The following is a 25,414-nucleotide window of genomic DNA, read 5'->3' as shown; positions in this document are numbered from 1 at the left end:
TCTGTGTGTGCTGAATATATGTGCACACAAATATACAAGGTATACATAAATGCAGGTACTGTACAGAGCTATGCGTGTGCTCTCGCTGGGGGTTTTTGTTTGCAGATCTGTTTGAAGCTACTTTTTTTGCAAATATAAAATAGAAGTGTTGGTTTAATGATGAAGATGTGGATGGTGAATTTGAGTAAGAATCTGCTTCCCTGCAATTTTCAGAATCTGGGGTTGCAATGTGAGCAGATATTATTTGGTCCAAGGGCTGAAGATGCCGTGGGCCAGTCTTAAGGAGAAAGAGAGGTGAAGGGGATCTTAGGAGATCTCACTTCCAAAGAGCCTAGCTTCTGGGCCTTGGGTTTTCCTCTGGTTGGGGGGGGGAGGTGTTGGGGGACACACAAACAAAAAAAAGGGGGGGGAGGAAGGAGGAAGAAAAAAAAGAAAATCCGTGAGGAGCCAGGGGAGGTTGAAAGGACGCCTCTGCGCACAACTCTAGAGCTAGATCTGAGAGCAGGGTTGCAGGGTGAAGAATGTGCGGGTCTCTTTTTGAATGTGTATTGTTATTCTAAGTCTATTGTATGTATATGTTACTGTCCTTTCATTTGCCACGACAACATATGGATCCCATAAATGCAGACATGCTGAAGTGCATCTGTCTGGGTAGTTAACACGATCCAAACATCCCTCTTCGTTCCGCTGACTCGGGCTCTTCCTCGGGGTCCCTGGCTGCGCTCGGGGCTGGCCGGCCCTTGCCCCAGGCGCGCAGCACCCTGCAGTCTCGCCCTTTTGTAGTCTCCCGGTGGGATCCAAGGTGCCGCGCCGAGGAGGCGGGCTGCTCCAGGTCCGGGGTCACAGGCTCCGCTGCCGCCAGCCCCTGCGCGCCAGGAAGCGAAAGGGTTAAAGCCGCCCGAGCTCTGGGAAGGGGCTGCGCTCTCCCCGGAGCGAGGTGCCGGCACCAGCAGCTGTGATTTAGGGGTCAAGTCCGAGATCACCTTTCTCCTGCCTCTGGAAACGGCAGAAGATGGGGTAGGGAGGGAGAAACAGGAGAGAGAGGCAGCCAGGCGCGGCACTTGGCGCTCCATCCATCCATTCCCTCCTCCCTGACCTCCCAGCCCACCTTCTGACCCCCAGACAAATGGAACAGTTCCCCTTTCTGCTAGGGGTGCAGGGTGAGGTCCTTCTGAGCATCCAGAATTGTTCCAGCCCCAGCTCTATCCCAGTGCTGAGCCTCTGTTATCCAAGCCCCAAACACCAAATCAGAAAGTTTGCTCTTAATGCACCAGAGGGTGAGCAGATGGGTCTGGGTTTAAAAAAAAAATGCTCCCCGTTTGTGGAAGACAGGGGTGCCCTTGCCAGGGTGGGGGAGTTTGGATGTTGGCGCCAACCCCGCAGACTCGGATCCCACTCCTCCTCATCCTCCTGAGCAGATGTACACAGTGGTGTCCATTACATGCAGCTTCTTGCTTTGTGCCCACAATCTCAGCCAAAAGCTTTCTTTCCCCCCAGCTTGGGCAGCCTGGAGAATACTTTTGTCAAAATATTTTTCACGCCTGAAAGATAACCAAAACCCAAATTCAGATTTGTTTCTGAGCCGTTTCACTGGAAAAGAGCAAAGCATCTGAAGTCCCCTTTTGTTATGGCGCTCCACGGAAGCACCTGGTTGTGGGGCTCAGTGCCCAGGTGACATCCTGGGCACCGTGGGCCGCATACGCGGTGCCCACAAAAGGAGCTTTAATTGAGAAAGAGCTTCCCAAATCCCCCCACCAGGTTGGGCTTTAGGATAACGACAGCTCTTTTGGAAAGTTACTCCAAGGAAAAGGAGTTTTTGGTGGGAAAAGAACTGGCTGGAAATGACAGAGAGAGAGAGAGAGAGAGAGGAGAACTGGATCCCTGGGGGGACACAAAACAGGTGGGGGATGCTAAGAGTGGGTAGGGAGATGAGCGCATGAGGGTGTCCACAGACAAGGCACTGCCCGCGGAGGCTCGGTGACGCGCTCCCCAGGCGCTCCCTCCAGCTGTCGGAGCGAGGGCGAATCACCCCGATTTCCGCTTCTGCTTCCAGGGCCAAGAGTGGACCAGCTGGTCCAGTAGGCAGCTGAGGTCTGTCTTCCTAGCCCCGGCGCCCCTAACCCCGCCAGAGCCTCCAAACCACGGAAATCAAACCAAATTGGCCGCTCGAATCTAGAGAGGTTTCATCCCTGGGGCAAGGGGGAGGGAACAAGCCTTTTTTTTTTTTCTTTGAACTCCGATTCAAAAGAGACCACAACCTACTCTTGAGTGCCATCCCCAATACAAGGATTGTGGGTATGTTTCATTTTTTCATTCTTTCTTCCCTATTTCTCAGAAGTAAACGCTTTAAAGAATTAGCCCCAAACTTAGAGCACCTGGGTCACTGAAAAGAGTTCCAAATGATAAAGCCTGCCCTTGATTCCCAATACATGGCGCACTGTGAAAATGCAGGGCAATTAGTCAGTTCCAGGGTTTGAGTCCGATTTCCAGTATCCTCGGATCCTTTGCAATGGAAATCTGAGATCCAACCTTGGGGCAGGAGTCGTCTCAGAGTTGGTGGCTCTCTTGGGTTCCAGACAGCCTGCACCGCTGGCAAGCGCTGGCTTCCCTGTTGGTGACCTGGTACCAGAAGTTTGCACCCCATCTAAAGCCTGGGGCAGGTGAAGAAGAGAACTAACCTCGTCTCTGCACAACAGAGTGAACAACTTGAGGGCAAGAGACCCTCGGTCGGACTACGTTCGCTTTGGGGATTTCCAAGGGCATAACTTTCGGGGGGAACGATGGAGGTTTCTGACTTGCCAGCCAGAGGCAGGAAAAAAGGGATCTTTGGGAGGCATGGGCGGCGGGCTAGGGAGCAGGGCTGAGAGAGGGCACCTGAGACCTGGCGCCCCTTTGCGCAGAGCCCGTTAGGGCTGGCGTGGGGAGTCAGTGCCCGTGGTAGCACGTGCATTGTTGACACGCAGACACGCAGGCGTGCGCTAATGGAGGGATGCGCGGCTGAGCAATCCCCCGATGCCTGCATTTCTTGCAGGCATGGCTTGTTTAATAGCCAGGGAATTGAGTGCCTTCCCACTCACCCCCACCCCCCGCTTTTTTTTTTTTTTTTTTTTTTTTTGCTGAGAAATGTAAAAAAGGGACCTATGCCGTGTATATATTCTGAAGAAACGTGCATTTTTTTCCCTGAGAAATACCTAGCACCATAATATTTCTGATTTAAGGGGCGAGGGAAATCTTTGAAGTGAAGAAAATCAGTGGGGGACGAACTATCTTTTCCTGATTTTTGTGTGTGTGTGTGTGTGTGTGTGTGTGTGCGTGCGTGTGTGTGTGTGTGTGTGTGTGCGCGCGCGCGCGCGCTCACGCCTCTCCTCAAAGCCAGTAATGGGATTTAAAATCAGAGATTCCCAGTCTTCATCCTCCCTCCCATTCCATTTTGCTCTCCTCGCCCCAGAAAACATCTGCAGTAACCGACTGTACGTCTAAGGGGACGATTTAAAGAGAAACAAGGTTTGGGGCGCTCGCGTCAACTTTCCTTTTCTTTTTCAAATGAAGCTGAAAAAAAATTCCAAGGACAATTTAAGCACCAAACGACATCGAGCAGATATTTTTCCAAAGCAAAAATTTTCCGATTCGTTTGTTTCCAATTCTTAGAAATAGAGAAAAAGGCAAACCCGATCTTCCTGTACACGGATGGCTCAAAATTTGGGGCTAGTGCTTGGTTAGGGCTGGGCAGGGCAGGGCGCAGCCCCGTGGTCAGGTGCTTGCCAACCCCGGGGCTCCTGGGCCGGGGCTCTGGTAGCTGGGCTCCCCACAGATGTCCTGCGGGCCCAACTCGTGCCAGGGCAGCATGCAGGGCAGTGGTCCCCTGTGGGCGTGGCCACCTCCAGGTTTAATTCCAGGGCTCAGCGGGGCAGCAGGAACATTCAAGGCCAGTTTCCTCTGGTCCTGGCTTAGGGCGCACCGTCTGTGCGTCTCGTCTCCTGCCCCCTGGGCTCAGCATCGCCTGGACCAGGCACTGTTCCCACCTCCCCAGGAACCATAATCTCAAAGATCCTGACAGTTTCCTGAGACACTCACCACAGTTCACTGAGCCAGGGCTTGCGTCCTTAATGTCTGGCACACCCAGCCCCATTTCGGGAAATCTTTATTCTCCTGCCGGCTCCGGGCTCCTGAGAGGAAGCCTGGGAGCTCAGGCCCCTGGAGAAGCTGGCTGGGGAGCCGAAGCCAGCGCAGAGCCACTGCCCTGGGACCCAGGTGCCCCTCGCAGGTGCGTGCCTAGCAAGGCTCCTCACCCCCTCAACTGGGTGAGTAAATGGCCTGCTGCGGAACAATCCGAGCACCCCATTATGCCCCTGCAGGGCACCCCCAGGAAAACCAGCAGGCATAGGGCCTGGCCCCAGCAGCCACCTGGGAAGGAGAGGGCAAGTCATCCATGCACTTCAGGCCTGAGCTGAGCTGCCCAAGCCCCGTGCCTGCATCCAGCTCTGATTCCACTCCCCACCCTGGGCTCCCAGGGCTTGATTCCCTCTCCACTGCCCTCCCTGGGCTTCCCAGCTTCTTTCAGGACACAGATGCTCCAACCCTGTCCTGTGGGACACCAAGGGGGGCAAACAGCAGCCACCACGGGGGGCCGCTGGGAGCCCTGAGTCCACCTGCAAGAAAAGGCTTCCAACTCAGGCCAGTCCGGAATGGCTGTGCACCCTATGGACCAGGGAGATCTGGGAGTGGAGAGCCCCCTGGGGTCCTGCTCATCACTAAGGTTGATCAGAAACTAGGCTGGTTGAGGAGGTGGGACTAGATGTTTAGGGTTAGCAAGGGCCTGACATGAGGGGTGCCTGTGTCTGTGTGGTTGGTTCTGGGTATCGCCCTCCCTCTCATTTTGTCTGGGAAGAGAAAAGGAAAGGCAGATTGGTGCCGACCCTCTCTGCAGTCTGGGAGCGCTCCAGCAGGAAGAAGTGCTCAGAACGACACTTCAGCCCCGACACTTGAATGCTAAAGGTTAAACTCACAGTCTTCAGGGAAGGGCTTCCTGCCAACTGGAACAGCGGCACTCTGCCACAGGCTCTCCTCCATCTCCCCCTGTTCCTCCCCTCTCCCCCCAGGTACAGCTAACATCAGAGCCTCTTGCTGTTTGTGCACTTCAGGGAGAGATGCCCCCAGGTGCTGGCTCTTCCCATCTCCCCCCACCTCCAGGGAACCTCTCCTTCCTTGCCCCCCCATTATGTTGCCTGTGGCTATTTGTACCTCACTTTGCTCTCGGGATCCCTGACCTATGGGTTCCAACTAGTTCCTGCTGTGGAGTTGGAATGAACTCTGCACTGCAACAAGGATGCAAGGATCACACAAGTGGACACTTGGGGAGAAGCTACTCTTGTCCCTTTTCTCTTTGTTCTGGGTGCAGGCAAACTAGAAGCAAATACCTTCAACTGAGTGCCCAGCCCTGGAAGGGTCTACAGGGACACGCTGCCAGTAAGGGGGTATGTAGAGACCAGAGTGTCAGACTGGGAAGGTTCTCCAAAAGGAACAGCCATGGGGGTCTGTGTTCTTGGTGCTCTTTCCCTCCTGACCTCATTCCCCCAAATGATGGTGAGATTCAATCCTGCACCCCTAAAAAGAGTGTTCTGGCTGGAGATCAGGGGTGTAGTAAAGCAGACGAGGTTTGTTCTTGGGAGTCTGGCAAACCAGCCCTCTTCTTTCTTCCCTACCTCCCTGAAAACCCTACATTTGTTGAGCACCTACTTGGTGCTCAAGGGTGGCTGGCACTCTACATGAATTGCATTCAGTTTTCTCAGTAGCCTTGGGAAACTGGTATTATCAGTCCCATTTTATAGATGACGACTATCAGACTCTGAGAGATGAAGATCACACAGCTATTAAGTGGCTCAACTTGAATTTGAACCCAGTTCCATCTGGCTTTCGAGCTATTTTTATTACACCGTCTGCCTCTAGTCAAGGTCAGGAGAACCAGGGACTCCAGGGAAAATAAAAGAGAGATAGATACACAGTGCACATGCCCTGAGAGGAAGGAAAGAAATAGATTCTGAGAAGGGCTCTCTGGTTTTGATACGGATTGAGGGCTGGGAGACCCATCATAGAAAGTCATGGAGGTTGTCCTCAAAAGGCCACAGACAGAAAGGACAAGGAAACCTAAGATGAACAGGCCCCCAGCCCAGGATGACAGCAGCATCATATCACCCTGAAACAATCACCCCTGGACTCCTGGAGGTGTGGGCCTGCCCCAGCCAGACCAGGGCAAGATCATACCAGGCCTTTCTCGCTTTCCTTTGTAAATTTTCTTTCTGTGTCTGAAGCTCAGCCGAGTTGAGTTCCTAACTTCTGTGAGTCAGCAGGCTGACAGGAAGGGATGATCAGATGACCAATTACTCATGAACAAATGTGAGGAAATTCAGAAAGTGGGAAGAAGAGAGGGCAGTGACATCCAAATGGCAGGCGTGCGGAGGGTCTCCTGGTCACTCTTGGGGCTGGCCCCAGGAGCTCTCGGTTTTACACTGCTGGGGGGAGGGGGGCCAGGAAGCGTTGTCCTGCAGCTGTAGGCCTGCAGCCCCCTCAGAACAGACATGCCTGCTTTGTGGCTATTGGAGGAAGGCTACAGGAGAGTCTCCTGCCAACTCTGGCCAACCCTGGCCTCCCTGTGCCACTAGGTACTGAAGCACTCCTTGAGGGGCATGGGGGTGTGGCTTCTGCAGCGAGGGGATGTCGTAATTGGGTCAGTGACATGAGCTGGGTTGTGTTGGGCTGAAGCGAGAGTGTGGAACTGGGCAGGACTGGCCAGGCCCACATGGAGGGGTTGCTGAAAGCCTTGTTAAGGAAGTACTCCTGACCAGGCAATCCAATTACATAATGCCACAAAAATAACTCTGGGCTGGGAGTCTTGTCAGAGTGACGTATTTAGTTAGCAGAGAGGGGTATCAAATATCTATCTCTCAACCCAAGGGCTGAAAGTACACTCGTGACACTGATGGGCTCCTCCTCCCCCCCACTGAATGAAGAAGGTTGGGGTGGGGTGGGCAGGACCCGGGCGGGGGGGGGTAGAGGATGCACATTTCTTTTTCCCCTCCTTTTTCCCCCCAGGAGCAACAAAAGCCAACTGTTCAAGGTAGCTGCGTATGCCAGCTCCCAAGTCCATATACAGAGTCCCATATACTCAAATGGGTCAGGGACAGCTGAGAGCAAGAAAGGAGGGGAGAGAGTGGAAGAAATGGAGGAAAGGGCTTTTGTTGATGTTGTTTTGTTGATGGAACAGGGTGGGCATGAGTTACCTTCTTATTTCTCTAGACTAGACTAGGCCTCCCACTACAGCTGACCAACTGGTCCCACTTTGTCCAACACTGCACTAGATGGAAAACTGCATTCCGGGAACCCCCTCAACTCTGGAAACTGGGACGGTGGGTCAGTCTCCCTCCCATAGGTTTGGCTAAGTTTTCACAAGGACGTAGAAAATTATGACCAAGATAAGGTAATTCGTTTTGTTTTGTTTTGTTTTAAAGATTTTATTTATTCATGAGAGACACACAGAGAGCGAGAAAGGCAGAGACACAGGCAGAAGGAGAAGCAGGCTCCATGCAGGGAGCCCCATGTGGGACTGGATCCCGGGACTTTGGGATCAGGCCTTGAGCCAAAGTCAGCCGCTCAACTGCTGAGCCACCCAGGAGTCCCAGGTAATTCATTTTGATTCAAAATTATTCAAAGAATGACCTAAATAAGCTATTTTATCATAGATGCAAAGGCTCTATTTCCAGGAATTCGAAGAAAGAGGCATACGCTCCATTCCCCCCCACCCCCATTTTGGAGTCTAGAGCTTTCCAGGTGGAAAAATCACCTGTTCCATCCGCTCAGCTTTTCAGATAAAGTTTCCAGACACATTTCTGCCATTCCAAAATGCCCAGAACTCCCGCCGCAGTTTGGTTAGGGACCCTTTTCTGTATCACCCTGAAAAAAAAAAAGCAAAAGTTTCATGCTTGAAACTCTGCTCTTAACGTCTTCTTATCCCCTGATCTCTTTCCCGGGTCTCATTGCCTCCCTGGGGCACCCCGGTCACATTCTGAGCTGTGTCCTTTAATATATTCACCTACAGCCTGTTAGCATTCCCTTGTTCCTAATATGGATAATCACCGCCCCTGATCCTTTTCTTCTCAGCTGCGGCCTCCCCACTCATCCTTCATCTACACCCATCTGGGCCCCCCCTCCTCCCCCCAACCTTGGAAGGAGACAAATGAGGATAAGCAATGCCGGGCCCCAGACTCTCTGGCAGCATCCGAGCTTTGACAGGCATTCGTCCCCAAGCTCCATTCTTATTTAAAATCAAAACGTCTCTAAACTCCTCGGAGCTAATTATAAAAGCAACTAGCTGGGCCTCCGCGGTCGCGGGCCTGCGCGGTCACCAGGCCGCTGCAGCCCGAGTCCACCTGGCCGCCGCCTGCAACCAGCTCGGGGGGCGGGGACGGGGGGAGGCCCTGCCCCCGCGGGCGCTGCCTCCTCCGAGCCCGGGTGCAGCCTGTTTACCTGGCGAGGCCCACGTGACCGGCCCAGGAGGAAATGCTGAGCTCGCCGTGCCCCTGGCACACGTGCGCCCGCCCGCCCGCGCCCGGCCTCGGGCCTCCGCCGCCCCTCCCCCGGCGCCCGCGCCTTCTCCCACTTATTTCTCTGACTCTCCCGGTCACACTTTCCTTTGTTTTCTCTCCTCGCAGGCTGTCTCCCACACGGTGGGGCGCACGCGCGCGCACGCACACACTTCTGGGAATCCTCTTCCCTCCTCTCAACCAGCCTCTCTGCCCCCTTTCAATCTCTTTCAGATCTGTGGCCATGGAGTCTCCACTGGTTTTAAAAATACACTTCCTCTTTCCCTATAGATTGGAGATTTATTTAAAAAAAAAAAAAAAAAAAAAAAGAGGTCTGGAAGGCCTGGAGACCCTTCCTGAGGCCCAGGATGGTTGGGAGGGGCGGGGGGTGGCGGGGAGGCCAGAGCAAGGCTGCCTCGTCCAGCCACTCAATTTCCTGCTCCAGTGGGCTTGGAGATTTAGGTGTTGGGGGTTTGGTCAAACATGCCTCCTTTATTTATTTGTTTGCAGCCTTTCTTCTAGCTTCCCTCCCACGCTTCCTCTCTGCTGCAGGATGGGGTGCCTGCCCTTCCCCACAGCCAGACCACAGGTCCCAGCGGCTCTTGGCCTCGTGTGGAGGGAGCACGGGCATCTGGCTCCTGGTCTTTGCTGCTGCTGAGCCTCCTTCTGTCAGGGGCTGAGGGGGCTTCTCAGGACCCTTCCAGCCCAGGGAGCTGGGAGGACCCTGGAGGCAGAGAGGAGGACCAGTGGTCAGAGCAGGTGCCTCCTGCCCGCTCAAAGGGCTATTTGTGCGCAGAACCAAGTGGCAGGGCTGTGGGGTTGGACTGCTCCCGGAAGGCTTGCTTGATGCCCGTGGGCGCAGAGCCAAAGCATGCAGTTTAGAGGAAATGTTTAATAAAGACAGGGGAGTCTCAAACTGTTTATTTATCTTTATGGAAAGGTGGAGATACGATGTCCCTGGAAACTGCCTCAGAAGTGGACTGTAAGGTGGTGAGGCCAGAGGGTAAAACAACGGGGGCCTTCAAAGGAGTGGGCTAGCCCCTGGCAAAGGGGCAGAAAATAGACTCTCACCACCCTTTCTCTCCCACCTCCCAACCCCAGGCTCCTGAGCTCATACACCTTGTAGTTTGGGGTGAGGCGGGAGGTCGAAGGAGGCATGTGAAGTCATGCAAGAATGAGACCATTAATATATACAATGGAATATTACTCAGCCATAAAAACGAATGAAATCTTGCCATTTGCAACAATATGGAGCTAGAGAGTATAATGCTAAAAGCAAAATAAGTCAGCCAGCGAAAGACAAATACCGTATGATTTCACTCCTGTGGAATTGAAGAAACGAACAGGCAAAGGGGGAAAAAATGAGAGAATGAGGGAGGGGGGAGAATCAAGAAACCCTCTTAATGATAGAGAACAAACTGATGATTACCAGGCAGGGGGTGGGAGTGGGTGAAACAGGTGATGGGTTTTAAGGAGGGCACCTGTCCTGATGAGCACCGGGTGACGTGTGGAAGTGTTGAATCACTGTATTGTGCACCCGAAAATAATATAACACTGTTTGTTAACTGGAATTTCAAAGTTCTTACAAAGGAGTGAGACCATTAAGTAATTATTATTTAGGTGTGAACTCATAATCCTCAACTCTCATAAAGGTGGAACCCTACTAGGAGGACATGAGTGTTTTAGTGGGAATGTTTACTATTGGTTTATGTTGAAAATCAGGAATAATACCATCCTGTTGAAAGACCCTAGTAAAATCTAGGGATGGATTTCAACATTAAAATAGTACTGTTCTTCAACATTCAGATGCATTCCTACTTCTTGAAAAATGTTTTCAGCACACATTTAAATGGCCCTGGCAGCCAGTAAGGTGAGAATTCAGATATTATGAGGTCACCTTCTGGAAAGACCTTTTCATAGGTCGATGTACAAAGCCAGGGGAGATGGGGGTGTCTTTGGAGGAGGTTCAGTCCTAGATATGCCTCTTCAGGCATATTAAGATCTAAATCCTCTTTAGACAGGCTGGAAATCCAGAACTTTCTACTGGCTTTAAATATTTTGTGCAAGTTCTAATTTTAAACTTCCAAATGTTATAGGCCAAGGACTCGCTGTTTTGAGTTGTCAATTAGGTAGATAGCTCTGTTGGTCAATTAAATGATTTTTGTGGTTTTAGAACCCAAATAAAGTGGTATGCAGAGTCTCAATGTCATTCTTATCATCTCCATGAATATTTATGGGACCCTGGCTAACGTAACAGCACAAAAGAATAGGGTGGAGCACAGGTTCCCAAATCGCTGTGGGTTTGAGATGCCTCTGTCATGAATTCTACACTATCCAGTTATTATCATTGTTTGTCAAACTAAAGCCCAGAGTGGTGGAGAGAGGTGAATTATGCAAAAGATACAGGAGGATTTTAGGTCTTTGAATATGCTGGCTTTCAACTTTGGAGGGATCTGGGAAAGGATGTGCAGGAAGTTCTTTTCCCATCTTTGAGTCTAGCTCAGGTTCACCTCCCCGTATGGAGACCTGAGGCTGGAGTGGACCTCACCTGGCTTCTCATATTCAGCGGTCTGGGGGAGGTTTCCTGGATTAGTTGACACGCACCAAAATAACATCAATAAGATCCATTTGTTTCACTGCTCAAATACCTGTGATGCTGTGGAAACGCACATGCACTTATGAATACATTTGTATTCATGTTATGTGTTACCCCACCTGCTTCCCCAAGGATAGGCACCATATGGAGTATACACTGTACGCATCTCCATAAATGCCCACGGTGCTAATTGGTACTCAGTGATGTGCCCGTGGTGAAGAGGAGGATAATGATAATGTTGATGATGATGAGGAGGATGACAACGATGATGACACTAAATTGCTAATAATGAGTCAAGGATGAAAACAGTTCTGGGCATAGAGAGATGCTCAACAAACACAGAATGAATGAATAAAGTTTAGGACTTTCACTGAGTGCTTCCTGAGAAATGGTTCTTTTTTTAAAAAAAAAAGTATTTACTTCATCATTACTTATTAAGAGAAACAATCTCAACTGCTTAGCCTGTGGGCTGGGATAAAATGGCAAACAATAACATAGCGTAAATTGGCAATCACTTTTCATCATCACTGTGACTGAGATGCCGAATACTCCCCTGTCTCAAAGCAAATGACCACGGGACATAAAGTTTTTTTGCTAACACCTAGAGCATAGATCCATTCTCCTAACTACTTGGGGAAGGATGTCAGAGAGGCGATGCTGGTAGCCCAAGAAAGACACCTATCATGGTCAAGCACAAAGGCCTGCAAACCAGAAGTAGCCATACATCGCAGTGATGCACAATACGCAAATCAACAGTTTTTAAAACATATAGGAAAGTCAAATAAATAAATAAATAAATACATACATACATACATACATACATAAAACATATAGGAAAGTAAATAAATAGAAGAAAAAATTCCACAACTACCTGGAAAAAATCAGTCTTTTGTTAAGACCTAGAGAGTGTAAGGATCACCAAAGACTTGGGTTCTGGTCCAGCTCCACCAAAGAGAGCCAGAGGGCCTCCAGGAAGTGACTTCATGCTGGACCGTGTTTTCTCCTTGTAAAACGAAGGCAGCAATACATACCCTACAGGGTTGTTGGAAGATCAAGTAAGATGCTTAATATAGAGTGTCTGTCGTAATTCCTACCACCTGGCAGGTGTTCCAGTACACGGTACAAATGGTTACTATCCTGACACCACTCACCTGTGGAAGTGCCTTATAAGCTAGATAGCCTCACACAAACCCAAGACATTCTTTCCAGCTATTACTGGGCTCTGGGCTCACTTGGGCAGCACAGACAGTCCTTGCCTCTCAAAAGTTCACATTGCTCGACTTCACTTTGACAAGAGACCTATTACCTATTTTTGCTAATCAAAAGAAATCCGAAGACAGTTTTCACATATATATATACATATATATATATATGCAAAACACAAAAACAGCGTTAAGCATTTATTTTGCAGCGAGCCGTTAAGAGAGGCAACGCACACCCCAAGCAGTCAGAGTGGCCCCACCAAGCTCCTTCTAAATCCACTCCCAGCATCTCGGCACCAGCTGCCAGAGCTTTGAACTGTGTCTATGAGCATCTGTGCTTTATCTCGATTTATTTTGTGCATCCGTTAGCAATGATGTGTCCTAAGGTAACAGAAAAGCCTAAGAGAGGTTATTTTGGGGGTCTGGAAACACTCAAAGATTTTTCTGCATAAATTAATGGTAATTGCTGCTTTGCTTTACACCATTTTGGCTTATGAAAGTTTTCACAGGAGCGCTCTACTTTCAGATAGTGGGGGAAAGAAATAGTGGGAAATGGGGCAGAGATAAAGCTATATTATCAAGGACAAGTTTTCTGCACACACAGGTACCTGATATACCTAATTCTGGGCACATGGTTACTGAAATGAAGAATGAAAGCAACCACCAGACTTCCTCAGGGAGGGCTTTGGAAAGATTAATAGTTAAAAGTGACACAAGTTATCAAGGTGCGTGGGCTCTGTACAGCACAGGAGATATGTAAATCCAAGGAATAATCATCAACATAATATCGTCACCATTTCTAGAAACAGATTCTTTCCTAGGCCAGAAGAGAATTTCCAGAAGTATCTTTCCCTTTTGGAATTACAGACTATGACAGATTTATTTCCACACATCTCACTTGCTTTCAGAGTTATTGTTTCCTCTTATTTTTTTCCCCCTTCTTTGGTGATAGAGAGGCCTGAGAACCGATTCTGTCAGGAAGTTCTTGGGGAATTTTCAGGAGGATGTACAAATGGGTTATATGAATGACTGTGAGCAGCGAGCATCTATTTTATTCTATAAAAAAATATATATTCATAACCAATCTTCTGAGCATATCTAAATAATCAAAACCGTGAATGACAAACAGCAGATAAATTTTTTCAGAGCATAAAGGATCCTTTTGGGGTAAGTTACTATCATTTCTATTTCTTCCTCTTAAAGCAGATCAGGTAACTTTCCCCCTGTTACAAAAAGGATGTGCTATCAAATCCAGACCCCAGGATAGGAGCTCAATTGCCCCTTAGACATTAATGCCAATGCCCCAATTTTTTGAATTTATCGACCAAAATGTTGGATGGAGCAGGTTCAAGCATCTTGCTAAATAAAATATAGATTACATTTATCATTTCCCCTCAATCTACTAAAATCTTGTTACTTTTTCATGGAAGGAAATGAATCAGTTTGACAGGACTTGTTCTGTCAAGTGATATAAGTTCCCAACACTGTATTCACTGCAGATTATTCTAGAAGTGATTTGGCAATCATTTTTTCCAGGTAAAGTTCCAGATTAGGACATTACGAACTTCCTCTTTGCTTTTTAAAAATAGAGGCATTAATCTTGCTTCTTTTCAGTCTTTCCAAGTTCTTAAAAATGAAGTTACTCTCCCATGATTTTAGCCAACAATAACAGATTCCCTTATAAAAAACTTTGCCCTACAAAAAAGTCTACTTAAAAAAAGAGGTGTTTCTACCAGTATTTAAGGCATATTTGAAGCTGATCATTCGAAAACAATGAGGTAACAAATGGTCAAAGCTTAAGAACTCTACTTTGACAGGCCCGTTTCCAGATCTCTACTATGGATTTAGATAGAATCCAAATGGATTTCTGAATTGAATGGGCTCAAGACCAAAGGCAGTCTCACACAAGTCAAAGCCGTTAAATGTACAACATAACATAAATTACAGTTACCTTAGGTTCTGCACACTTCCTAAAATCTCAGAGTTTATTAAAAAGTCAATGTTTCTAGAATCCACACTGCATGTATACAACATTAAAGTCAGCCCAGGCCCGACTCTGTAGAGACCAAGATGGGAGCACAAAGGCCACTCATTGAAATGAAATTGGGGTCTCTTGGTATTTCTAGGTATCTCTAAGTTTTGGGCTTTCTAAGATTAATGGAGACAGATGCTTGCTTAAAGCCCCTGAAGTCGCCCTTGACAGGACAAAGCCTGATTTTTACCAATCTTTGTGAGCCTGAAAGTTAAGTTCCTGTATCCTTTCTTGGGTGCACCATGCTGATGCTCAGGTTAGCCCTGCTACCTGCCTCTCACTTTGGCCTCCAAATTGCTCAACACTGCTGGGGATGTAAGTAGCTTGAATTGACTGTATCCTCTACAGTGTTCTACAATGCAGTAGCCAATCATGGATGGTTTTTAGCTCCTGAACAAATTCCCCAAACCTGCTACTCCATCCCTTTTCGATCTCCCACCAACTGCACTCTTTCTTAACATACAGCAAAAGATTTAAAACCCTTATGTCTTGGAACCATGATTGGAATCAATTTCATCAACTTGCTCATTGCATTACCTTGAAGTGCCTTGCTCTGCAACCTCTTCTCCACTATTAAATGCCTTTGTATCATTACCCATTACCTCCATTCTCTTATTCTGCTTTACTTCTGCAAATCTTTCCTGGGCTCTAAAGCCCGACCTTTCCAGGTCTCTCCACTCCCCCACTTTCTATTTCTCTCTCCTTACTCCTGTCTTCATGGCATGCCTGCCTTATGACTCTCCTATCTTTCTTTAATCAACCCATTTATATTTGGAAACCTACACATGCTCTATTCTCTCTTACTAAAAAACAAAATAAAACAAAACTTCCCCGGATTCCATCACCCATTCAACCCCTTTTATTTACAGCCAACTTCTTAAAAGACTCATTTAAACATGTTCTCCGGCCCATGACTGGATACCCCCAACCCTGTGGGCTGCTCTGACTATTGGAGAAGGATGGCCATTATTTTGAGCACAAAGTGATTTTCCTGTAGCTCTTGCCCACTGGTCCCTGTGTCACCTTGTGAGGCCACCCAGAGCAAGTCTAATTCCCTGGCACAATCTTTCCTCTGTGCTGTCTTCTTCTGATCTTTTTTTTTTTTTAAGACTTTATTTATTCACGAGAGACACAGGCAGAGGCAGGTTCCATGCAGGGAGCCTGATGTGGGACTTGATCCCGAGTCTCCAGGATCACGCCCTGGGCTGAAGGCGGCGCTAAACCGCTGAGCCACCCGGCTGCCCTCTTCTGATCTTTCTAAGCTAGGCACTACTAGTTCCTTCAGCTGCTCTTTACAAGACCTGATTCTGAGTCCTTTGCCTCCTCATTCTCAGTCTGACTCTCTTAAAGGGTGGTGTCCCAAATTTAAATACAAACTGTCTACATCTGCTCCTCTACCTAGCACAGTAGAGCAGGGTTTATCACCTCCTTTCTTCTCCTTACCTACACTTTGCTCAATACAATTGTTGAATCCTCTTGCTATCAACTTAAACCTCTAAGATAGCGGTTTACAGAGTGTCCCTAACAAGCTTCTATTTCACAAAGACCCAGGAAGCCTTGATAAATGGAGAATCTTGGGCACCACCTCAAATTTGTGGAGTCTGACAATCGGGGGTGGAGGGGACACCTGAGAATCTGTATTTTATTTTATTTTAATTATTTTTTGGGGGGGACTCACATTTTAAACAAGAATGCTAGATGATTCTTAATCCACACACAATCTTGGGGAAAATTGCTCTCTAAACATCTGTTGTCTAGCCTGCACCTAACCCCCATGTTTGCACAGATGAATTTTTGGATCCGAGACAAGACATCCCATTTTCTTGCATTATATTTTGTCTTGTTAGATTTGGTTCATTGCCTTGGTTTATCAAAATCTGCTGAACTCTATATTCTGCAACATATGACTTTATGAAAACTGTGCATGGATTAAGATAAAAAACCTTAATGTCCCAGCATTCAGAATTTCCCTCTACAGTGACACCAACGATGGTCAACCAGCTCTACCAAACTCCTACTTCATCTTTTTCCCATAAGGTAAATGGATAAATTGTCATTTGCCATGTTGCCAAATGCCTCAATAAATCCCAACTGTTCTTTGTCTTCTATATTTCCCTTATCTGCTGTCATATCGAAGAGGAAAATGAAGTATTCTCGAGGGTCATTTACACATGCCTTCTAGAATCTGTGGCCAGGCAATGGAGTGTAGTGTGCAGAATCCACCTTTTCCTGTGACCTTGTTCTGAATGCCTATGGCACTTAGGCATTGTATTGCAAATGTTCTTGCCCACATTTTGACTCTACTACTGGAAAGGGAGCTCTTGAACTCTAAAGTTGGGTCTTATGTGTCTCTAAATATCTCGTGGTAACTAGCACAATGTCCTACTTTTCTTTGAAAACTTTTCTTTGAATGAATGAATGAATTTTACATTTTATTCCCACTAACTTACTTTACCTCTTTGTACAGGATGAAAGCAGACTCTGTAGTGAATACTAGGAGACTCTGCTTCTTAGGCATGAAGGAAGTGGTGTGCCTGGACAGATCTCCACAGGCCCAATTATTTCTTTTAGTCACTGCCCATTCAAATGAGCTTGTTAGAATAAAGGCATTCTTTGAGATGAAGTGTGATGAAAACACTGAGAAATGATGACACAGTTTCTAAAACATTACAACTTTACTAGAATCTGTGGCAATGACCAAACGAGACACAGGAAAGTGCATTTCAGGAAAATCTTGGCAGGGCACGTGGGTGGCCCAGTTGGTGAAACAGCCAACTCTTGATTTCAGCTCACGTCATGATCTCAGAGTCCTGAGATTGAGCCCCGCATCAGGCTTTCCTCTCAACAAGGAGTCTGCTTGAAGATTCTCTTTCTCCCTCTGCCCCTCCCCCTGCACGTGCTCTCTCTCTCTTAAAAAAAAAATCTTAAAAAAAGTAAAAGAAAAACCTTGGCTTAGTGGAGCCACCTAAGTCAGCATGACATGCAAACATATTATGGGCTTCATTCTAATAAGACCCCTCGTGATGACACAGACAAAGCAGATCAATAGGACATGAGATGGCTGGACAAGGAAATCTGGCTTCCCTCTACATCACAACTGCTAACAGATTTGAATAATCCTCTGATATATAAGATAGTAGAGTGAACAACTATAAAAGAATGATGCGGGATCCCTGGGTGGCGCAGCGGTTTAGCGCCTGCCTTTGGCCCAGGGCGTGATCCTGGAGACCCAGGATCGAATCCCACGTCGGGCTCCCGGTGCATGGAGCCTGCTTCTCCCTCTGCCTATGTCTCTGCCCCTCTCTCTCTCTCTCTCACTCTCTGTGACTATCATAAATAAATAAAAAATAAAAAAAAAAAAAAAAAAAAAAGGAATGATGCGAAGTCCTGTGGTTCCTATGGCTCATGTGACTTTCTTTGTGGTCACATTTTGTCTTTCCTATGTTTTGTAGGCCAGAGAAGATTCCATAAATACTCTGGAACATTCCCCCACTGGAAAAGCCAGATAGCTCCAGGTCTACTTACTTGTTCTGCATGAGGTACAGGGCAGTGGTTCTCAACTAGGGGATGATTTTGCCTCCTTGCCCCAGGGATATTTGTCAATGTCTGGAGACGTTTTTACTTGTTACAACTGAGGAACAGGTGCCACTGGCATCTAGTGGGTAGAGGCCAGGGATACTGCTGAAAACCAACGCACACGACAACCTTCCTCACCAGCAAAGAAATATCTGGTTCAAAATACCAATGGTAATTATATCTATGAAAATTTTCAATTAAAATATCCAGTGCCACTATTGAGAATCCCTGGTCTAGGGCTATGATTCTAGTGCCAAGCATGGAAAGATTGATCCATCTCAAAGGGTCATGAAGCTACCTGTTGGGGATCTGCGAAGTAAGATGGGTGACAATCACTGTAAGATGTTTTGCAGTTCTATTATGAGGCTGGAATACCTAGCCAGTGGGCTGGAATGGAAGTAGACAGGTTCTGGAGCACCCCTAATAGCTATAGGTTTTGCTTCAGAGTAGCTTACTGGAAAGGCTTAGTGAACTCTGCTCAGAAGACAGCCTCCTTCTCAACAGATGAAGGAATGCAGGCTCAGTAGAATCGTGCAAGAAGCATCAGTGAGCCATGTTCATGGTCATAAAAAAGCCCTCAACTACAGCTGCTAATGATGTAACTGGAGACTTAAGTCTTCAGGAATGTGAGGTGGACATGAAGCAAATGTACCAACTGGAAAGGGTGTGTTTTGGTGCTGACTGCAGAGAAGTCATAGTCCTGTAGTATGAAAGGGGACTCATTTTACTTGAAGCTCCTAGATAACAGATACATTTCCCCCAACTTCCTGATATTTTTTTTATTTGACCAAGATTTTAAACAGCACCAGTTTTATAGATCATAGGGAAGCTGGTAGATTTAATGAAGCCTCCAGATGCCCCTTGAGAGCAGATTACAACTCTAATTAAAGATGGAGGATGACAGATGAGAATCCCATGGGACTCTATAAGCAAGTGGCATTCATATGTCTTCTTTCATGGAAAAGATTACTTTGTTCATGTCATTCTGGGCTCTTTCCAGTAGTAAAAGATAGCGTTGCCTAATTCTAATACATTAGGAGATTTAATGTGGTTCAGAGATCAGGGAATGTTTTAAACTGTAAGGGACAAAAAAGTTTATCAGATAAGCTGGACTTTAATTTCTTTTATTCTATATACCTGTACTCACCATCTCCAAGATTACATATAGCCTTGAGTACAAGAGGAATCACCTAAATGAAGTCTGTCTTAGTGTCAAATCCAAGCATGGAGAAGAAGAAGGGAGGTATTAGTTGGGCGAATGAGGATTAAGGCTTCATACTCAAGGCTTTAGGGACCAGGTAGGTATGGCAAGTCAAAGCAGATTTCGAGGTCACAAATCCAGGTAATCAAATGAGGTTTAAAACATTACAAAGTAGGTATTGAAGGTCAAGGCGGTCAAATTTATAGACAAAGGAGATCGGGGTATTGAGACATTAGTTTCAGATGACTTAACTGCTAATAAGAACTCATCACAAGAAGCTGATATTCCAACTCCAGTGGTGCTGGTCATGTTGGCTAAACAGTAGATTTTTGGTCCCATGTGGGTTTCGAAAAGGGAGGTCATACTACTTAATCTTCATGGCCGGAGTACTGGGCTGGAGAGTAGCCAGAGAGAGCCAGAAGCAGAAAAGTAAAGCTCACTAGAAGGCTTTGGGTTGGGTGGGGCTTCTGCACAGGGACATTGATGCAGCCCTGGGGCCAGATTTCTGGAGCCTGCATAGTCATACACCTACTTCCAAAGGCAAAGGTAGTACTATATCTTCACAAAATGTATTTGCATCTCTTTAATCAATGCACATCTTTTACAAAAACAAAACAAAACAAAAACAAAAACAAAAAAACTCAAACAGGAGCAACATGAAACCAACTGTATAATTGAACAAAGGGTCTAATATAAGAAATATCAAGGACTCCACTGTAATTAAATCATGGATTCACTGACCATGCTATCCACTGAGCTCAGGGACCATTTGTTTTAGTATATGAGTACTATGTACCTGACACAGTGTCTGCCACATGGATATATTCAATACATGTTTGTAGAAGGAAGGAAAGAAAGTTGGTAGGAAGATTTAAAAAGCAGTAAGGACCACTAACCAGGTAGAGAGCAGCATTAGGCTCTTCCAAAAAGGATATTGACCAGCCAGCCTGGAAGAGACCACCTCATTGAGATCTACAAAGGAGTTGGCAATGGCCTTCAGTGACTGTAGGGGCTGTGATTCCTACTGCATTTACTGGAAAAACCCAGGGAATCCCTCTTTCTTGGCCAAGCTACTGACTTACCTTCCTGGAAGGCCGGCACACAGTTCTGTGCTGGCAACACTTCTGCGGCGCCAGCCAGCACCAGGATGGCTATGCCAGAGGGATCCTTGCATCCTAGAGGCTGGGCCTTGCTAAGTCTTGTCTCTATCCTACTGTTTCCTCTGAGGGCTCTGGGATTTGATATTATGTTTATTATGAATAATGATCAAAAATAGTCAACCTTAGTTTTGGTGAATTGCTTTTTATCTATTTGCTGTTTCTCATCAGATGAAAGAGTTTGCAGAGCTTGGGGGCAGGGTGTCTCATTCAGAAACTCCCACTGTATACTTTTGAAAGTCTTTCTTAATTCTCAAAACATTATCGTCTGGTGACAAAGGTTAGTACAGATGACAAGCCTGAGTACATCAATAAAGATTTTTCAAGACCCAAGACCATGACAACACAGATCTCCCCTACTTTCCATTCACCTTTGCAAACCAATAAATTCAGTATTCAGGAGACTCAGTGGAACAGTTGGCACATATCCTTGACTGCTCTTAAAAAGTGGTTCTGTTGATGTAGAAGTTATTTTTTAAAATGTGGTTTTAAGCTCATTGTCAAATATGTATCATGCAATCACAGTATCGTGAGGAGAGGGAAGTAACTTGATCAAGGACACACAGCTTGTAACTGGTGGAACCAGGCTTGAAACCAAACATGATGATCTTAAACCTTTCTGCTGTTCAGTATTGATGATAAGTGTGTGTATATGTACACACACACACACACACACACACACACAAGGATAAAGTCCTACACCACATAGATTGAGTTGTCTGCAGAAACAGACAGTCCTACTGAAACAATAACCCATTTCAATTTAGGGCAGCCTGGTCGGGAATAGGCCCAGAGCCTCACCAGCCCCCCAGAAAACAGAGCATTGTTTCCATCTAAACCTTGCACTGAAAGGAAGCCTGTCAGCTGCCAATGACCTCGTGAGACAACTTTGGGGAGAGCAAAGAGCCGAGAAGAGAAAGGCCTCATTCTCACTGCAAACAGGAAAAGGGAAGAGAAAAAGAAAGCTCTGTCTCCACACAAGGTTTGCTGGGCTGGCTATGAACTGTTCCAGTACGTTCCATCAAATAGACGCCTTCATAGAATCAAGCCAAGCGCGAACACCGGCTCTGGGACTCCCACTCCCGAGACACACGCGGGCCAGCTCACACATGCTCTTGCTCTCTTGCACCCTGGGAGAGCACTTATATGGGCTTCATGAGGCTAAGTAATAAACACTTTGTCTTCACCCTGCTATTTATGGGTTGCTTGGGGCATCCTGTTCTCTCCACTGCCCTCACCTGAACAGACGGCTCCCGCAGACCCCACACTTAACAAGGACAACAGTAAATGTGAAAGGCTCTGTGTGCCCCATGCGCTCCTGGTTTCCCGGCCACCGGTGCTAATTGCAGAGAAAGGTCAATCTGCATCCATTTACCTGTCCTCTGTGCTCCCTTCCTCGAGGTGACACTTGTTCTCCTTTTTCCCCGGGTCCTCATTTTCTTCCTTCCTTTCAGACATCTCCCTAAGACATCTTTCAAAGCTATCCTTTCCTCTTTTGCCCCCGCCAGGGACTCTTTCATTCTCCCGTGACGGACAGACCACCTAGGAAAGCAGAACAACTCCGAGGACCGCAAGCCACCAGCTGTCACCGCCAGCAGAGGTTCTGGGTCTCTCTGGACCACCGAGCACACGCAGAGCTAAGAAGCCGATCCGGTCCTACCTGTTGCTGAGTTCAGGTTCCCCTAGAAGCCTCGTGCTTCCTCTGCACACATTGTGTCTGGGACGCAAAGGGGAGAGATGCACGTTTGAAGGCAAAGAGTGTGTCCAGGCCAACAGCCGTCTGAAAGCCACGGGGGAAGATTCCAGAAGGGTCCACCGGAGGCAGGGCCAAGGTTGATCCCTTTGGTCAGGTGTGGGGCCCTCCTCCCTCAGCTCCTTGGGGACAGGGGGTGGTTCAGGGCTCTCGTTGCTGACGAGCTGACGGGTCCCGCGTGAGCAGAGTGAGTCACGGCCGCATGCTGTCCACCCGTGGGCTGTCACACAGACCTGGAGCCCTGCCACCTGTCAGTCTCGGCTGCACCTCCGGCCGGCCCGTCGCATCCTGAAAGCAGGCGGGACAGAGGAGGATGCGTTAACTCGGCCTCTCCCCGCAGAGCGCAGCTCGCCATCGCCACACTGATTAAATCCAGGACATTATCTCACCATAATGCCCTCCTGGCGGCGTTCCCAGGAAAATTCTAACTAATCACAAAAATAGAAAGAAAAACGCACCCTGAATTCCATTCCTCGTCTTAAATGAGTGATGTGTTCACTTTTATTTATTTTTCTGGAAGCAAGGCGGGAAAAGAAAATGAATTTTAGGGCTTAGAAAAACAAGCTACTAATAGTAGGAGGGGAGCCCGGCCGGGGCGCCGGCGGCCCTGGGGGTGAGTGTCGGCCACTCCGGGCGCGCGTCGGGCCGAACACCTGGCCGGGCAGGCAAGGCGGGCACGCACCGGGCCGGCAGGTGGGGGCACGGCCGCGGCTCTGGCGGGCAAACGTCCTTCCAACACCCCCCTGGAGGCTGCATCTTTTTCTAGTCTCTTCCTTTTCGGACACCCGAACACGGTTCACAATATTCCCTGCCTGGAGGTTTCTCCTGGAGACCCACCCGGCTAATTCCTGCTCCCCCTTTAGAGATCAGAGCAAATGGAGCTTCCTTCAAGAAATGCCATTTCCAGGAACCTTCTCCAGGAACCCTTACCCCAACTCCAGGCCTCGGGTTGGCATTCTCAACCTTCCCTTCGTGTCAGCCCCTTGGCCCCAACTGAGGGGCCTGGTGGTGGTGTAAGGCTGTCTCCTCCCTCCCGTGGCTTGCATCCGCTCTTGTTAACCCCTTGGTCCGGGCCTGTGTGTAGTAGCTGTTTAATGAAGGTGTCTGTTGGGGGAGTGCTGACGGCAGGGCCGGCCTGTGAACGGTGCCTTCCGCTACTCTAGTCCCAGCTAAGCAGCAGCAAGCAGATGCAGTGCAGGCCGTGGTGGTCCATGGCCCCAGGGGCCATACCTGCCCAAATAATCCCCCACCCCGGGGGTCTTCACAGATCAGCTACAGGAGAGTTCAAAATGCTGGAAACCAGTTGCTAAGATGCTTCTCAGAGCCTTACACTTAGTGAAGTGAAAATCAAGGACACACCTCGTACCCCCCCCCCACCTCTCACCTGCCCCCGCTTCTGGCATTAGAGTCCCAATGCTGCCATCCCTCATCATTGCTACGGCTGCAGTAATGGGCACTGCTACTTGATGGCAAAGTTCTAGCTGAGCTAATTAAGCATACTGAGCTAATAACCTTCCATTTTGGGACCAGTATTATTCATAATTTAATGTATTGCTGCTGAAACATTAACCTTTCGACAACTGGCATGTTGCCCACAGCAGCCCAAGTGCTGACCATCTTTCAGTAAAATGAGTATTATTGTTAAAACAGGTATAAATCATTCATGGCTGCAGCTTTTGTGTCAGACCCTATGTGAAAATAAGCAGTAAGCTGGGTAATTTATTTACCTTTTGGTGATTATTTTTTATGATTTTATGATCATATTCAATGATTCATAAACATTGGCCCAGTGCCATTTTGTAATCATTTCACATTTTAAATATTGTGTGGCTGTTCTGCTTTTCATCTTTAAAAATTTCAGGATTGATACCGGGCAACTTAATCCAGACACAAATGCAATTTCATTTGAAAGCAAGGTTGGGGGGGGATGGGGACTGAGTCCCAACACCATTCATTTTAACAAAATCATTTTCCGCAGAGCTGTTTGGCGCTTCCACTTGCTACAGCACTGCACTTACTGGAACAAACTTTCTTTGAAGTTTAACACACAGAGGGTGCCTTGAAATCTGAATAAAAGCACAGGAAAACAGTTAACAAGCTTCTGGTTGGGAAGATGATGGGAAGGAGCCCAAGGGTGGAGCGAGGCCTGGAAACTCTGGCCCCGGGCCAAAAAGGTTGGAAGCCACAAGCCTATTCCTAGCACCTGGTTGGAGAATGTGATTACATCCCCTGAGGGTTTTCGAGACTTTGCTCCTGCCTGCTTGCTCCTGCTGCTGGCGCTGGGTTTGGGCTCCCATAACGGTTCCAGAAAGTAGCGTTTTCTTCTCATGATGACCAGTAGGAGCTGGAGGTTGAGAGATGGGCAGGTCTCTCATGGCCTGTGAGCTTCAGAGACCTCCCCACATTCCACAGACTCTTTTATGGGTATCCCTTCGTGTTTCTTAAACCGGTGAAAACAAACAATTCCTCCTAGTAGGAGCAATGGTCTGATGGTGGCAAGGAAACACGGCAGGAGAAGGCAGGGATGCTCTGTTCCAACTCCCCCTTAAAGCAAGAGTGTGTTTGAGAGCAAGCTTGCTTCTGGAGCCCATCTCACATCGGCCCAGAAGGGAACTCAGCCAGAGAAGACAGGTGCCATCACCCCAAGTGTAGGAGGTGAGGTCTCAAAATGCAGCCACAAATATATGCTGTAAACAAACACCCACATTCATAAGGGGAAGCCCGGGCAAGGGGAAGATTATAGATATTTTTCACTCTGAGACAGTTTGAATTGAATAGCTCTGAGGTGGCTGCTTACTATCTTTTCTACCATCCATTTATTTAATTTCCTATTTATAGCTTTCATGTGTTTTTTTTTTTTATTTTGATTGTCTGGTTTTAGGATTTATCTGGAGGTGTCTATCATCCACCCATGTATCTACATATCCATATCTACACATAGGTATGTATATATGAACATTATTTAAATATATACAATTATTTCATTTTTCAATGTAGAGTTCAGTGGCATCAATCATTTTACAGCATGGATAATTCTCACTACTATTTCCAATAGTTTTTTATCACTCCAAACAGAAACTCTATACCCATGAAGCATTAACTCCCCACTCCCTCCTGTCTCATCTTCTGAAAACCCCTAATCTATTTTCTGTCTTTATAGCTTTGACTCTTTTGGATATTTCATATAAGTATAACCATACGATATCTGCCTTTTCGTGGCTGGCTTCTTTCACTTAGCATGTTTCCGAGGTTCATCCGTGTTGCGGCGTGGACCAGAGCTCCATTCTTTTTTAGGGCTGAATAATATTCCATTGCGTGGAG

General features: G+C 47.5%; 1 protein-coding gene across 29 annotated transcripts in view; it reads right to left on the bottom strand.

The window, feature by feature from the left end:
• Window positions 1–25,414, bottom strand: part of ZFHX3 (zinc finger homeobox 3) — a 527,663-nt gene that overhangs the window by 250,767 nt on the left and 251,482 nt on the right. For all 29 annotated transcript variants that reach the window (XR_013374931.1, XM_077888804.1, XM_077888884.1 and 26 more), the window contains one exon: window positions 22,001–22,381. The gene's annotated coding sequence lies outside the window, so the exon portion shown is untranslated. The remainder of the gene's footprint in view (window positions 1–22,000; window positions 22,382–25,414) is intronic.

This window comes from Canis aureus, chromosome 3 (assembly GCF_053574225.1).
Source record: "Canis aureus isolate CA01 chromosome 3, VMU_Caureus_v.1.0, whole genome shotgun sequence".
Lineage (NCBI taxonomy): Eukaryota > Metazoa > Chordata > Mammalia > Carnivora > Canidae > Canis > Canis aureus.
This window is presented reverse-complemented; position numbering and strand designations above follow the sequence as displayed.